Source organism: Onychostruthus taczanowskii, unplaced genomic scaffold, assembly GCF_017590055.1.
Source record: "Onychostruthus taczanowskii isolate IOZ18803 unplaced genomic scaffold, ASM1759005v1 scaffold2, whole genome shotgun sequence".
NCBI lineage: Eukaryota > Metazoa > Chordata > Aves > Passeriformes > Passeridae > Onychostruthus > Onychostruthus taczanowskii.
The window spans coordinates 21,346,518-21,363,540 of NW_024499239.1; the positions used below are offsets into that span (position 1 = coordinate 21,346,518).

The following is a 17,023-nucleotide window of genomic DNA, read 5'->3' on the forward strand; positions in this document are numbered from 1 at the left end:
GATGTCAATAGGATCTAACACTCCACACACTTAAGCGCACATTAGGCCCCAAGCAACTCCCACTTTGTCAGAGTTGTTCAGTAACAAAGCATCTAGCAAAGCTTATGAAATACAACAGAAATCTTACAAAAATGTATTCTATAGGGGCCTATGATTAAAGACATTTACTTCCCCATTTTTAACAGTTACCTTTCTATGCATATCCAGAAACCAGTACACTCTATGAAGTCTGTCCCAGAAGTCCCCACACAAGATATATATAATTTACATTGCCCATTCAGCTTCACCTGCTTTGAAGGTAGAAATTAGAAGATCCAGATCTTACAGCTTTTCTCTCTTTTTTTTTTTAACCAAAACAAGAGCAGTAATTCTAATGTTCAAATACAAAGCCTGATGTTTATTCAGTCAACTGCCCTGATTTCATTACCAAGACATTTTGTAGTGTTCTTTTTTGTATACAAAACTTTCTGTACCTGTCAGAGTCAAAATCATTTGGGGCTTTATAAGCAAATGTCAAAACTTTATCTAAAGGGGCAAAAACTACTAATGGTTAATGGTTTAACTCTCAAAATATTCTGATTAACTATGGCCTGTGGGCAGTTTTAAGGACAAATAACACACACACTTGCAGCAATGTAACTATTTAAGCTTTACACCACGACAAAAGTTCTGTTATGTTCTAACATTCCGAGCATGGCTGATATAAAATGTATAATCTTATTCTGCACTGTGCTAAGCTCTTGACTGTAACAATACTTCATAGCAGAAAGTCCCATGGGCTAAGATAGAATTTGACTTTTTTAAAAGTGTGCAAACATAATATGCATAAAAAAATCTTACAGGAATCCCCTGTGTAAAATCCAGATTTTTAAAACTGTTTCTGACCTTACCGGAACAACAGATTTTTCTATTTACTTCACTTTTTCTCATCTGTCTTCTCCAAGCTAAACCAACTTTCATTTTCTCTCCTTTGTCATACTTGCCCGAAGTTTTATTTCCTATTAGTACCAGACACTACAGAATTTTATAAAGCTATCAGCTGACAGATAATACTTCATTTTCCCCTTTTAATCTCCTGAACCCTATCAACATTGATAAAATTCAGATGGTTTTATGAAGATATCCAATGACACACAATAGCAATATATCTTACCAGCTTAAATTATTCTTACTTATAAGCCTCTTATCAACTTTCTTGATGTCATCCTTAAGTTCCCTACTCTCCTCCAAGTCTCAAGCAAGTTATACAAGACTTATCTCAAATTAACTTGTTTCCATTTTCTAGAACTTTCATAACCTAGGAAGAAATTGATGGCAACAAAAGCCAAACCACCCATTGTCCAGTAACTGCACTGTGTCTCCCTGCTGCAAATTCATTCTGTGCAGGTGCTACAGACCCCACCCTCCCCACAAGTCACACCTCAACATCTTTTCACAGGGACTCTGACCTAAACCAGCAAGAATTGGAAAGGATATACACACACTGTTCTCTGGGAGAAGAGAGGGAAATAAGATTTGTCTGAGTTATCCTCCAAAGGTGAAACTGCAGAGCAACATGAACCTTCACTTTATAAAACAGTTGAGATTTTATGTGTTTGTGAGGCAGAGTCAACATAAAAAATTACCTCTAAGGACAGTCTTTTAAAAAAGTGGCACCAGCTAACAAGACACAATAAAAAAAGAAAAAAGTTGACAACTCTCATGAAATAAGAGACCAAAACGCCAGATCTAAACACGCTGCCGAAAATACAAATTATTCCAACATTGACTGCATCCCTTTCAGAACTAGCTACAGCATAGGCCACATCTGCAAGGAATGCTGTTCTAGAGCAAACAATAAATAAAAGATGATTTCAATTTAAGACAACTGAGCAATACTCCACTTCAATTTTGACAGATAAAAGGACTAAAAAGAAAAAAAAAAAATCTAAAAGTTAATATACAGCCAGAAAGCTTTTTCTTCTCTCTGGTGTTTAATAGTATATCATCAGTCAACAAACATATTACCTGGTTCACCAGAAGCAGGAAACTGTTAAGTTCCCAATGTCATGTGCATTAAACAAATTAGAAGAAAAGAATTGTTTGACTTTTCAGTAATTACTTCTATTACTCCAAGGCAATAACATTGTTTATTTTAATCTGACACCTTTTCAGTTACCATGACAAATCCAATACAGTCTAATTGAAAAACATACTTCAAGAATAAAAAGTCAAGATAATCACATTGTAGAGTTTTCTTATGGCACACACATTAATACATTCTTTCAAAATGCCAGAATTTATAAACAAATTCTCCTCATGAGAAGAGCCTTGGGATGACATCTGCTAAGTCATCCATGCTCTGGAGACTACTGACTAACAGTTTCAGACTTTGGGGTTTTTCTTTTAATACATGAGACTCTCTCTAGTCCACACCTGTTCCACAATAAACGACAAGACAAAATGTCTAAATAATAAAACAGGTTAAATGCAATTTAGCCAATATTCACGTAACAATGAACATTTACTCATGCTTTAAAGTATTAACTATTATTTAACTGTCAATTACTATTCTCCCAAAATTGTATTTAGGGATGCAACTAACACTAACACTTAAACATGTGCAAAGTACCACTTATGTCACTGACATTGTACCCATGTAATTATTTACCATTCATTCTAATCACTATGTGTAAATACAGTCATTTAAAGGGATAAGATCTGGTTCTTAGTCTTCTACACATTAGTTTTGAAAACATTAGAATACTGTTAAATTTATTAATCAAGAAAAATCATCTCAGCACACAGAGAGAGCTAGACACTGCTTTGGCAATTATTTGGACCAAAAAGTCAACAGGAAATTCAACCAACAGCTGAAGGGAAGTCAATAAAACACGTTAAGCACACTCAGGAAGGAACCTTTCAAACATCATTAAATTTCTAACCTGTCCTATCCAAACTACTTTCCATGCTTGAACTTCCTTCCTAAAATGAAGCTTTCTAAATGAACATTTAGAACAAATAAGTAAGAGAGATGGAGTAGAGAAAAATACAAAGCAGTTACTATATTTCTGCACATATAAAAACCACATCCAGTAATACAAGCTACTGATATAGATAAAACAATTGCCCAAATGAGTGTTTACAAGTTCCCTCCTGGGTCTGAAATACCTCAGCAGGAATTAAATAATGATTTAACATGTCTTAACAATTGAATAAATTAGAAAAATATTGCAACCTCAGGCAACATTAATTTCTCAATTTGCCAATTAGTGTTCTTCTGTCAGGGAGAACACAGTAGAACCATTTTCTTTGTCAAGTCTCCTTTAAAATCATCAGTTTCTAAAAGGCAGACATACAGAACTGTCTCTCATTAGTGCAAAGGCACAATGCCTCCTCAAAAATAATATTCCAAATTTATTAGATGGACAGTCTTAGGACAATACACAGGAATAACCAGGCAACACACAGCAACATGGTATAGAGCACTTTCACCACATCAACCCTTCAGCTTGCACCAATGGGAGCTATTTTTAAGCAGCTCAAAGAAGAATTTTCAGAGAAATAGGAAGACAATGACATAGCTGTGCACGTGCTGTGGGCAGCTCCCTTCAATCACACAGGACAGAAGGAGAAGAAAACACAGGATTCATTACAAAACCTATTAAATGTTGACTTGGAGTTTCTTAAGGCAAAACTCTATATATAGGCACCAGAAAAAACACGATGTAGCATATTCTATTAAACAATATTTAAAACAACCTACTTGTCTAAGATTTATTATCCCCTGACAAAAGCATTTCTATCCCTCAGAATGCAACTGGTGCACTTGTCCAAGAAAGAGACCCCCAATGTACCCACTGGTGTCTGGGCAGTATCTGGCCAAGTTATTGCACCATCTTTAGTTAAAGACAGGAACTGTGGGAACAGATATTCCGGGTCAAGCAGTTCAGATCCCAAGGTAGGGTGGAAAACGACATTACATCCCCTCCCCCCTCTTACATAAGCTAACCAGCTCCACCTTAAAGACAGCCTTCTTGCACTACTCCTAAGGGAAGGCTGTTGCAGACTCCTATGCCTCCGTTGCTTAGGAACCATCTTTTCTAATTTCCAGATTAGGTTTGTTCTTGGATAGTTTATACCCATTTGTTCTTACACCTCAAGCATAAAAAGCTCTTCTTACCCACCTGTGCTGTTTCACTCGTTTTTATGAAGAGCAACCTCTTCTATACTTTGTTTTCCCAGATCAAAGACAACACTCTCTGAGTTCCAAGAATTAGTCCATGGATCTCTTTTACTCTTTTAGTCCAAATGTCCTTTTTACTTGATGGTGGGTTATAAGAATTAAATGCAGTTTTTGAGGTAAGCTTTCACCAGTACAAGAAAAAGTCAATACACCTTTACTTTTTTAAAGAAAAATATTAGCAGGGCAACAACAGTGTACTTGTTATCCTAATACTGATCTCCACTGCTAACTCTGATAGGTTTGTCATCCTGAAGTGTTACAATTCCTTTAATGCTCTTTGATATGACCCCATTTCCTACTGGCCATGTCTTAAGGTCTCACCTTTGTTCTGTGCAAAACCTTTTTTTGTATTGGTGATGCCTGACATCTGATGAAGATCATGAGATTGGCACGAGAAGTAGGAATGGATAAATGATTTTAATGAAAATACTAAATCTCAAAACTGGTCCTGACAAATTGCACTACTTGCATAGTTCCAATACATCATCCACTGGTCATCAAGTTCTGCCCATACTTGACACATCCTGTTACCATTCAACATCCATTGTCACAAAAACATCCCTCTAGTTTTCACATGGGATCATACTGCACATTACATGACTTCTAAGTGACAAGGGGTCAGATCTAACCATGTATCCTCTCCAAGAAGTCAGGGATCCTACAAAAAAGAGGTGTTAGATTTCTCTGACAAATCTTCCTCTGCTGGGAGCTGTATCACTTCATACCCTTTTCATCTTAGCCCAGAACAGCTTTTCATTCTAAATTTAAGTAAATCTCTGTATATTAAAGTCTCACTAATAATGCAATTACTATCCCAAATCACCTTTCCCTCTTAAAGTTGTGAGTACTTTCACTGTTCTCCACCTCTCCAATATCCTTTTGCCTTGCCATTTAATAACAATTCTTGCAACTGAGTTTCTAATTACACAAATCACCTGCTTCAAAATTGCAGAGTAAATGTTACACAGTTCCACTAATATGCACCCTGCAAGTTGGGCTTCACCTTCATGGAAATCATCTTTATAACTTCACTTCAGCAGGAAGTGAAGTTATACAGATGTGCATGTGTTCAAAATGTCTTCACTGAAAATTAAGGTAAGCTTTCCATGCAGTCTTTCTCAAGTATCTAAATTATTTTTAGTCTTATTTCATTACCCCCGTGCTTCCTGACATGAAGAGTCTTATTTAGGTTTTCTGCTTACTCCCGAGGATCCTTTTCAATTTGCTATCAACCCTGCTAGATCTTGTATCTCTACTTTTTTCTGCATGGATAAAACCCAAAATTTAGTAAGAGCACAAATATTTTATACAGTTGCCAGAATTACCTGCATTTATTGCTGCATGAGAGGTTCAGCCATGCCAGGAGTAGCTGAAAGCACCTGATCAAATAAGCCCTGAACACTGCTGTAAACTGCAACTGCAAGAACATTAGGATGCTAAACAACTTAGGGACTTGGCAATTTGAATGATCACTTCTGCAGTTGCAATTATAAATATGTCATTTCATGACACTCAGACACATTTGGGTCTTTTTGCTTTAGTTGAGCCTTTTTTTCCTTGCTTTTCCCCTAAACAATGTTTGTGTAAAACATGAATAAAAAAAAAATTCTGCCACAAAGTCTCTTGAGAGCTAGAAAAAGGAAAGGCAAGTTAAAGCTGCTTAATTTCAGCTTCACCTCCAATCAGCCAAATAAAGAAAAAGCAACAAGAAAACCTGTATTATCAATATTTTGGCTTGAGAATAGACTGCACAGCTATTACAAAACTTACTTGGGGGAAAAGTGGGGAAAAAAAGTCTGCAGAGACAGGGTTCCAATTTAGGATTACCATAGCAACAAAGAGAAGGGAGGGGAAAATTACCAGATTACTCTCTCAGATCATAAAATCCTTGAAAGAATACATTTAGATTTGAGTTTCAGTCAAATTAACTGAATTCATCCTATTCATTAATGATAAACACATCTAATTAAGGACTAAATTAAACAAGTAAAAACTGTAGTACACGAAACAAAGTAGCAAATACAACATTTCAGACCTCACCTTTTCCTTCTACCATAAAACACATATTTGGCATCACAACAGGTCTTCATACCAGCAACCAATAACAGAATTATTTAGGAAGGTGTCTAGTGCTGATTAAAGGTCTGCAAAGAAAAAGAGCCCTTTGAAATCTGCCTCATTCTTGTTAAGTGACCTGAGCAGCTACACTACTGAAAATGGGCAATAATGTTCCCCATTTGCCTTGGGGGTGTAATGAATTTCTGAAAATATAGTTCCAGAACAGAACATACAGACATACAGAACAGAACCAACATGTTTCAACAACATATGTGGGCACAGTAATGATCCCAAAAACCAGGGAATGTAGAAATAAGCTTAAGCTCCTCAAAAAGGTGATATTCTAAAAAAAAACAAACCCAGGATAACCTAAGCAGCTAGGTATTCACTTGTTTTTAAATTGTGCAATTTTTAACATTCTTAGTATTTCAGAATGTTTTAATAAATGCCTAAATACAAAATCACATAAACATTAAACATTATATAAAACATTAACAACGTTTTATTAACAATTATAATTATACATTAACAATATAAAACATTAACATGTGTTAGTGACTGATTTAAAAAGCAAGAAGAATAGAAGTCTCTGTCTTTTTGGGAGAGCAGTTATCTCGATGCTTTAACCAGCTCACATTAGATAGGATCCTAAACCCTGCAGCTGAAGTGGCAAATGCAGCTACAAAGGTTTAATTTTGACACTGAGCTTTGCTTGAGGTGTGGAGAGCTGTCTCCCCACTTCAGTGGTAAATATTGACCCATAAAGACTCTAAGCCTCAGGCATCTTTTCCACCAGCCAGCATGTTCAATTAATAAGGCTGCCCTCATAATCTGCAAGACTGCCTAAGTCCAGCTTTCCTGGCTGACATTCAGATTTTAAGCATGTTTCCCAGCCTTCTGTTCACCACTTCTGGCTTTTGCTGACACACTGCCAAAAATCTCTTTATTTCCTGGTGGCTGGGCAGGCCAGAGGACAGTTTCAGAGACTACCTTCTTCCAAGTTGTGCAGCAAACTGTTCACTGTGTTCCCTGCTCTTGGCTCCTCTCCAAGATTCTGCAGTGAGGGAAAATAGGAGGATACTGGAAGGATTGTCATTCCACTTGTGTGAAGCAAGGGCATAGGCACCTTCACTGGCCTCTCCTTGTCCTCAAACCAGCACCTCCACTAACAGACTGGAACTGGGTCAAAGAAAGTGTCCCAGGTCAACAACAAAGTCACTGGCAGATGTAGAAGTGGACATCCCACCTGTCAAAATCATGACCCTATGCTGCTACCACAAATTCTCCTTCCAGGGGAGAGGCAAGGAACTCAGTATAAGATGGAACTCAGCAGCATCAAGATCAGCGCAAGTTCTAAAGCAGATTGAAAGCAAAGTGGAAAACACACAGACAGACAGACAGACAGATATTGAGTTACAGCAGCAACAGAATGAAAGAATGACAGGATGGTCCTATTTGAGTCCATTGCACTGAAACTCACCCACCAACCTTCCTGATACATAGGATATGAAACAGCTTTCCTTTGGATAAAGGATTGATACCGTGTGTCCCTCTCCATCATGTATGATTCACTTGCTTTGGGAAAGCCCTACAGAATTCACTGACTTTTTACCAAAATCCCTACATAACTAAACAGGGAAAAGCCATAGATTTATATGTACAACTGAGATCTAAGCAAACATCTAAGGTCATTATTAATTTATTTTTTCTGCCTATTAATAGATTCAAAACCATTGTAATGCTGTACCATAAACACTGTACATATCCAAATAAGTTTTAACTGTATACTTCTGGCCACCAATACTTAATGAAAAAATAATTTACAAAAACAGAACTATTTTATCCTTAATTTACCTATAAAAGACATAAATTTATTCCAAAATATTTCCAAGTTATCAGTCATAACTGAAATCACCATACTGCCTTTGAAGACTCACCATCTCATAAATTTTACCCTAAGCCCAAGAGGGTGGGGGGAAAATAAACCCAAACAAAAAAACAAAAAACCCCACACTTCACTGTGTACTAGTAGACTTAAAAATAATATCCACAGTAAGGAAAGAAAATTTACTTTGGAATCAAAATAGAATCTTGTGCTTTACACTGAATCTGTTATTCAAATCATATGGGAATTTGAAGTGACATTTAAAAATGAAGTGACACATTAGCTGTGTAGAATTTTATCTGAAAATCATTGAAACTTTCCAGTAAACTGAAAACAACTAGAAAAAAATGACATAACGAATGAAACATGATTTGCTACCAACTGAAGTCTCATATGCTTCCCTATTTATCCTTTCTAAGTTCCCATGTTCCCCCTACACGTTGTGAGTCCTGCGCTCCCTCCCGCCCTCGCTGCCGGCGCAGGCTGCCCAAGGCAGCGAAGAGCGGCGCCGCTCGGAGCCCGCCATGCCCCGAGAGCTGCGGGGTGCGGCCCCGCGCAGCCACGCTCCGGCCCCCGGAGCAAGCCGGAGCCGCGCCCCTCTCTCAGCAGGGCACAGGTGTGGCCGTCACAGCTCCGCCACACACCGGCAAAAACCTTTCATGTTCGAAGTCACCGCTTTCCTGTTCAGTTCAGCTGGGTGTAGCTGACAGTTTAAGAGAAAAAGAGAGTAAGTCGCTTTAACTCTGGAACGCTTGAAGCTGTGCTGATTCAAGGTCACCACACAAAGCTTTGCTAGACAAGATCTTTTGGAGAAAAGAAGCCGAGTATATGGTACCTCTCAGTTAATGCACAACGGCAGCAACGTGTTTTTCCAATGAAATTTAGATGGAATGGATGCTTCACAAGTGTACACACTTGACAGATTTTTATCAATATTTCGCAGTGACAATACCTGAAGAAATTGCTTCATCTGTGAAAACACTAAACTTTAGGGTATGCTTTATTCTTCATCTCCACAGTCACAATGTACTGACAGTGACTTTATGTTCAGTCATTTGTAACACACACAGAACAGCAGCAAAAGAAATAAACCCAAACAGCAACAACACAAAACAGGCAACAGAAAAACAGAGAAGACCGTTCCCGTGGGTCAAGGTTTTCCTCAACACTTTCTGGTTTAATCTGGCATAAACTATAATAGAATTGAAATAGTGTATCAGACCTCTCAAGATGCAAGACCTAAAACAAAATATAGAAGCATAAAAAGCAATACAACTCACTTGAAATTTGTACAAACAAATCAAAAACAACCCCCCAAAAAACCGAAGTTTCTATGGCTCCAAGTCAAATTACAGTTTTTAATCCAAAATTGCTTTTACACGTTTATTTATTCCAACCAAAAACCTAGATCTGTTTTTTTGTTGCCCCCTATTTTTTGGAGCATAACTGCATCACAACAATCATCTACTCATTTTATTTGAAAGTACTAAAAATACCATAAACTGCTATTGATTAACTGCATTTACTACTGCTTCCATGACCCCTTTACAGCACTTCAGTTAGGTATATGAAAGAAAAACAAAATCTCAAAATTCTGAAATATTTTACTTCTTATTTTTTCAGACTTCCTGAGTCTAGATCTGAAAATCATATGTAACATATGGTACAAAAATCAGTGATTTAAAAAAGACATTAGTCAGTTAAAAATGCAAAGGAATGTTTGATTAGTCTGAAGAGCACACATATGCCAAATCCCAGTTTAAAAGAGTAGCTCATAATATCACAGTTCTAAAACTGAATTGAGATTTGCTTTCATTTTTGCTAATTTTTAATTAATCTGCAGGGAAAACAATTCAAATAAGTGATATGAAAAGCTCTATGATGTACCACTTGTTAGTGCCACCGATGTGAGTCTGAAAGGCTGATCTTTCAGTGGACAACAACTGAATCCAGCAGAGCAGGCAGAGATCATTCCTCGGAATGCAATCCAATAAGCAAGGTCAAAGGGAGGAAGTCGGGAAGGGACTGAAGAAGTTGTTACTCCTGTCTGGCTACACCTTCAAGGACAACGTTTTCAGTTTCCCTGGAAGGTCAGAGTCAGCCCAGCAGCACGAGCAGGCACTCTGGTCAGCCAGCCCGATGGGCAGCAGTTATTCAAATGCGCCTCTGCACCAAACATTTACTTGCCCTGAAGTGAAGAACAGTTAGACTCTGAAATTCCCCAGGGTAGCAGCAACACTTGAACTTATTCAAGACCAGGACCACCGGCTGGGATGTTGAGCCCGAGTCCCGATGGCAAATGACCCCATCTCAGCTTCCACCTGATGTGAAAAGCAGTACTTCTGAAAAGGGCGTTTCCTGGAGCCTCTTCCCCTACAGCACTTGCAACTACCAACCGCTAAGCCTTCTGAACTGACGCGACCACAGTAAACAGCACCCACTGTGTGGTGAGCAAAGAAACCCATTACTTGCTTCAATTTGTCTAAAGACTATCAAGATAATTCTCAATAAACAACAGATGCTTACTGAGATGGTAACAGATGTCATCATATATTCCCACAGAACCCTCTCATTGTATACATGATACTTTAAAGAGAGAGAAAAAGTAGCCATAGAAAAGGGTACATTTAAAGTAAAAATTACTAGAGGTCAAAATCTGTATAGCCAGTACATTTTAAGCTTTACTACCTCTAATGAAAAGCTTTCCTGAGGAAAGCAACTGGTTCACACGCTTTACATTTTACACCTTTCTCTACTGACAGGTTTGCACAGCTCCTGCTCCCAGCCCTAGCAAAACCAGAATATTTTTTAAGAAAAATGCTGAATAAGTAGCAAAACTAAGTAATATTTTCCTATTCCCCTGAGGAGGCTGATTAAATTATATGAATGAAAACTGCCTAACTTAGGTAAGCTAGGGACTTTTCCTATTTTTAAAATGTATCTGCTTTTGAATCTGTTATTATAGAAGATGCAGATTTAAGCAATATAACTTAGCAGAAGAGCTTTGGACAGGTCCCTCAGCAGATGCCAAATGACCTGCACAATGGAATCAGCAGAGTAAACTTACTTTCACACCTGCTCACATTCCTACTGTTTTTAAAATATATCTGCTTTTGAAGCTGTTATTACAGAAGATGCAGATTTAAGCAGAAGAGCTTTGGACAAGTTCCTCAGCAGATGCCAAATGACCTGCACAATGGAATCAGCAGAGTAAACTTACTTTCACACCTGCTCACATTCACTTTTCAAATATAAAGCACATACCACCCTAAAACTGCCACAGAAATATTCAGTTGCAGACTGAATTACTGCTACAGTGCTATTTCACAAATCACTTTGTGGTGCAGCCTGGTCCAAAAGTAAGTTCTAATTTAGGAGCCACCAAAGTCAGAAAATCAGCATGGTTTTTTCTTCATGCCCTCATGCCTCAGGTGTCTCTGCTGCACAGCAAAAGCCACATTGACTCACTCTACTCCACTGAGGTAGTGGGCAAGTTTTATTTTATTAATATGCAGTTTTCCCTCAAAGCAGGACTGGCTCATTTGCACAGCAACAGTTTGGGGTTTACAAATTCCTCACTATTCACCACTGCTACAATTCTTCAATAATTAAGAAAGCTATTTCTACCAGTCAGAAAAGCAGTGGGTGCAAGACATACTGCCTATGCTCCTCAGGAAGCACTTGTCACATAGAAGTGTGCCTAGCAGCAATCAACATGCTAAGCAGCCTTCTCCTAGTTTGAAACTTTCAGTTCTATTGTTTAATTCTATATAGTAACAAAATGGGCTACTTCTAAATTCTTTTTTTTCCTCCTATACCAAGTCATGGAATGTTGGATGACATTTGCTAAAGGCAGTTCAGCTCATGATGTGAAATTACACTTCAAAAACCAAGACTTGGGGCAGAAACAGTTTTAGCCCTGCTTCTGTCAAAGTCTTTCAGTGCTCAGAGAGGTTTTCTCTGCCTAATTTCACCAGATGCTCCAAGTCCATACCCAGAATCACACACTGGTTTGGGGCTGGAAGAACCCTTGAAGATCACCTAGTTCTGAACCCCCTGCCTTGGGCATCCCCCACCAGCCCAGGCTGCTCAGCATACCGAGAATCACACACTGGTTTGGGCTGGAAGGACCCTTGAAGATCACCTAGTTCTGAACCCCCTGCCTTGGGCATCCCCCACCAGCCCAGGCTGCTCAGAGGCCTATCCCATACGTGCAAAAGAACATTTAACATTGATGGTGAATCTCAAAGAATGAGAAGAGGTGAGCCATTTTCTGTTGGATACTCCTAAAAAAACTGTCACAGAAAAAGACTGATTCAGTAAATGACCTCCTTCACTCTGCAGCATTAGTGAACCATACTCTAATGAATTTACTGGCACAACATGCCAGCAAAAACACTTGCTTCAGATGAAGCACATTCAGATTTTTCACACTTATAACCAACAAGCACAGAAAGAAAACATTCAGTCAACACAATAGTTTTTGGCTAAAAAGCACTATTCTCAGCATAGAACTTCACACCAGTAAAACTACAAGACACTTAAACATGCAAACACAGTAATGCACGTACGATCCTGCTACAGCAAAGATGCAAAAACTTGCAAATGCCTCTTCCTCAAAACTCTCCTCAGAAAACCACCAAGTTTAAATTCTGTGAGGCAAATCATATAGATCATTACATTCACTCAAGATTATATCAAATTTGCTGGCATCAAATCTGTTTACTGAATATAAAGACAAACCAAAGCCACCTGTTTCAGCAGTCTCGCCCATAGTCGCATTTTTTCCTTGCTTATTACACAAGTGCTCTAAAAAGAATATTTCCTTACTGAGAAACAGAATTTTTATACATTATATTTAACATAGATGGAAGCCAATCTTATAGTTTGCATGCCTTTAAATTCTTTTGCTCTACTAAAAACAGAAAAAAAACCCCCACAAACACCAAAAAACTGAATTTGTGACAATTAAGGACTGTCGGGAATTCCATTGGCACACAGAGTCACGTTACAAGAACCAGAGCTGTAAACAGCCTGTCTGCAGGGAGATACCTGTAGCTTTCAGCAGAGCACACAGGAATTATCCAGCAGCAGTTGCAGTTTGAGAATTCATAAGCTCAAGGCAGATGTGTTTTGTAAAGCTCTGTGTAAAAATGTAAGTCGCAGAGCAAGAAAACGGAATACCTTTGGTTTACAATAATGCTGTGATCTACAGCAACTTTCCAAAAAGCAAAGAATAAAACCAAACCAGCAGTGAGCTTACGCCACAGAGCTACAGCAGCATCTCTGGAAAGATGTAAATTCAGTGCTATTCCTAGCCCCCACCTCAACACAGCCATGGGTATTTTTCCAGCTTGACTGGATTTTCCCCCTCCCTAATTGCTAGTTTTAACTAAAGCCAACATAGATTAAGAATCAACACTAAAAGCAGCGCAGCGAGTGTGCAGCAATTACGTGCAGAAAGGCATGTGACGTTTTGTATCAAAAGCAGACCCTAGGAACGCTAAAACGTAGACACCCCTCCCAGCAGAGGAAACAAAACAACTGCCCGTCTGCCGCTGGTGCCCCGCCAACCCCCAACACCGCACACACACATCCCAAATCCTCCCTCACTCCTGCGTGCTCTGCGGACGATGACTCGGGCTCTCCAAAGCCCGCATTTCGCCCCGCACAGTCCGCAGGTCACCGCTCGGGCTGGCACAAGGGGCAGGTGAAGCAGAAGGGCGGCGGGGGCAGCGCCGGCAGCCGCAGCGCTTGGGCGCAATGGAGACTCCAACGCCGAGCGGCCGCGTCCTGCGGCGGCGGCCGGAGCATCCCGGCGGGCACGGCACGGGCACCGCGCCTCCCGAGGCAGGGCTGGCAGCAGCCTGCCCCCGCAGCTCAGCCCCGCCGCCCATCCCGGCCGGCACCGCAGCCCCCCGTCCTGCCCCCGCCTCCGCGGTGACCCCAAGCCCGCCGCAGCCCCTCACCGCTGCGCGCAGATGGTTTTTCCGCACGCCCCGCCACGTTTTCCAGGCAGACACGGCCCCCTCCGCTCCCCTCCGGGATTACCGAGCCGGTTCCAGTGCCTGCGCCCCAGCCTCTCCTTGCCGCCCCCTCCTCCCCTCCCCGCAGCGCCTGTCTCCCCCTCACAGCCCGCCCGCCGCTGGCTGCGCCCCTCAGCCTCCTCCGCACCGTCACCGCCGCGTCGCTCACCCGAGGACAGACGAGAAGGGGCGAGAGCGAAGGGGCCGCCGCGGCCGGTCCCCTGGCGAGGCTGTCGCTGTCTCGGTCCCCGCCTCCCGCCGCTCCCGCCGCCCCCTCAGGCACCGAGCGGCCCCCGCCCGACAGGGTGCGGCTTCCACAGCCCGCAAGCCCAACAACGGCGCCGCCCATTGGCGGGAGGGCGCGCGCCCGACGAGTAAGCGGCTCTCCCATTGGCGAAGAGGACCGGGGGGCGAGGGGCGGTGCGGCCGGGCCGCCCCTGGCGGGTCCCGCGGCTCCGGAGCGCCGGGGGGGCCCGGGCGGCCGGGAACAGGTTGGGAAGAGCCTTCGGACACAGGGAAAGGGCTTCTTATGGCGCTGGATCCCAGCGGAAAGGAGCGGCGCGGCGCCTGGGAAGCTTATCTTAGAGCGGGCCGGGAGATAGGCGCTAGCAGACATCGCTAATCGGCGAGGACGCGCAGCGATAAGGGCTCGCTATCGCGCGGCCGTGGCCGTGGCCGATCGCTGTCAGCTCGGCAAGGCCAGGGCGATCCAGGAGGGCAGGACTCGGGCTTGAGACCTGCCTTGGCGAGGGCTAGAGACACCTGTCACTGCCCAAGGTGTTTAATCAGTGGAATATCCTCCGGATGTGAAACGCCAGGCCGGCAGAAGCCGCGCGGATACATCGCGCAGCCTGCACAGAGCAGCCTGCGAGGGCTTTGTAAATCGCCTCCTTAGGTCTTCTGAATCCTTGGAGAATCCTCGCTTTGTTACAGTCACGGCACCAACTGCTATAAAGTTAACTTCTGCTGTCTATTTTCTGTCCGTTTGTAGTATCGTTTCTGTATAATTTTAATTTTGCTGGTCTACACGTCTGCGTGTTGTATAGAATGCTGCCTGCCACGGGACAAATGAAGACTTGGTGGTCTGGGAACAAGCTCTCAGAAACAGTAAACCCTTCTCCTCTGCTGTCTATAACCCCATCCCCGAGTTACCCATATGTAGGGAAGACTCCAGTGAGTAGAATCTGATGGATTTCAGGATCATAAATGCCTCCTGTGGAATGTGGGAGGAATCTAGCCTGCTCCAACCACCTCCACCAAGGCAACACTCCACTTACCTAAAAACAGGCCACAGAGATGTGCATAAACGTGTCTGTGAATTCAGCCACCAGCAGTGGTGGTTCAGGTGTCAGGTGATGACACAGAATGATTACAGCACATGTGACAAGAAGGCCCTACTGGACATGGATTTGCCTAATCAAAACCATCCCACAGCTGGACATGTGTTAGTGTAATTACTAATGATTAGCAAATCGTGTCTGAACATTTTTTATATGAACTGTTGCTGTAAGCCTGACGGATTAAAATCATTTCACGAGCCTGGTGCTGATCCCTGTAGACCCAGTGGATGTGTGTACACACATGGCAGCATACTCTTGTCCCTGCTCTGCACCTGCAGGCTCCAGCCACCTGCCCCATGCAGTCTTCTCTTTGATTACTTGTCAAAATACTCCATCCTGGCGTCTCTCTTCATTTCTTTCCCTTTCTCACCAAGGCATTTAACACATAGATCTCTCTTTTGTCTCAGAAAGTAAATGGGAGAATTAATCCATGTTAGATCTAACTCAGCCAAAAAATACTGCTTTGTTTCAAAGTCAATGGGTTTCCTCTCCAGCTCAGTATGTGTCTCTGAGACCAGCAGTGGCAGGAAGGATGGGAATGTTGAGGGCAGCAGCAGTGCCCAGGGCTGGGGGAGGGCAGGGTAATTTCTTTCTCTGGCAGTGCTGGCTCAAAGTGCTTGTGTAACTGCAGGGTGCAGTGACAAGAGCAGCTTGAGCTGATCAAAGGATGCCTTTCATCAGCTCCCGTTGGCTCTTGTGCTGCTGGTGAGTGCTGTTCCCTTACCTTTCTCTTCTGCTGTCCTACTTTGTGACCTGCCCAAGGGCACAAGTTCCTACTGTTCCCCTTCCAGCTCTCCCCCTGCCCCTTGCATTATCTCCCATAATCACGAGGCCATTGTTTCACCTGGCTAATCTGAAAGAAAAATGGGGGGGAAAGTGGGGGTGCAGCTTTCTGCTGAATCAACCAACTCCCTCCACAGGCTGAGACTGTGACAGCTGATGCATGACTGTGTTTATCTTCCCTGCTCAGTTTTTGGCCTGCCCAGGTTCCTGACCTGCCTCTGCCCAGCTGCAGGAAGGGCAGTGCTGGTGCAATGGCAAAGGCAGGGTTACATGGGCAGAAACTCAAGAGAGGGCTCATAAATACTGGCACAGACTAAAGCTGTGTGCTCTGCTGCAGAAAAAAAAGACAAGATAATCTCAGAAAGCACTTCTGCATTTTTTAAGACACAAAGAACTTGTCTTTGTTAACTCTTACCAGCTGGGTTTGCAGCATTACAGCTACAATAAAAGGTACAACATGAACTACACTGTGTTTTTCAGCCTGCAGTATTTGATTCCTTCAAGATTTTGGGCTGCTGGTGAGGGTTCTGAGAAAAACACCAAGGCAAGCTTGTTGCCAGTAGGCTTCCACTTGCCATATGCACACCTGTGCATGTACTGGAGAATGGCTCCTGGCTTTCAAATCATAGCTGTTCTCCTCAGCAGGCTCCAGCAGCAGCAGCACTGGACTCACATCACAGAGTGTCAAATAAAAGAGTCAGTGTGA

General features: G+C 42.1%; 1 protein-coding gene across 7 annotated transcripts in view; it reads right to left on the reverse strand.

The window, feature by feature from the left end:
• Positions 1-14,512, reverse strand: part of ADD1 (adducin 1) — a 62,942-nt gene extending 48,430 nt beyond the window's left edge. For 3 of the 7 annotated variants that reach the window (XM_041403141.1, XM_041403138.1, XM_041403143.1), the window contains exon 1: positions 14,364-14,509. The gene's annotated coding sequence lies outside the window, so the exon portion shown is untranslated. Of the gene's footprint in view, positions 1-14,342 lie in introns of all 7 variants that reach the window. The other 4 variants (XM_041403140.1, XM_041403142.1, XM_041403144.1 and 1 more) reach the window with 3 other exon arrangements.
• Positions 14,513-17,023: the final 2,511 nt, after the last annotated feature.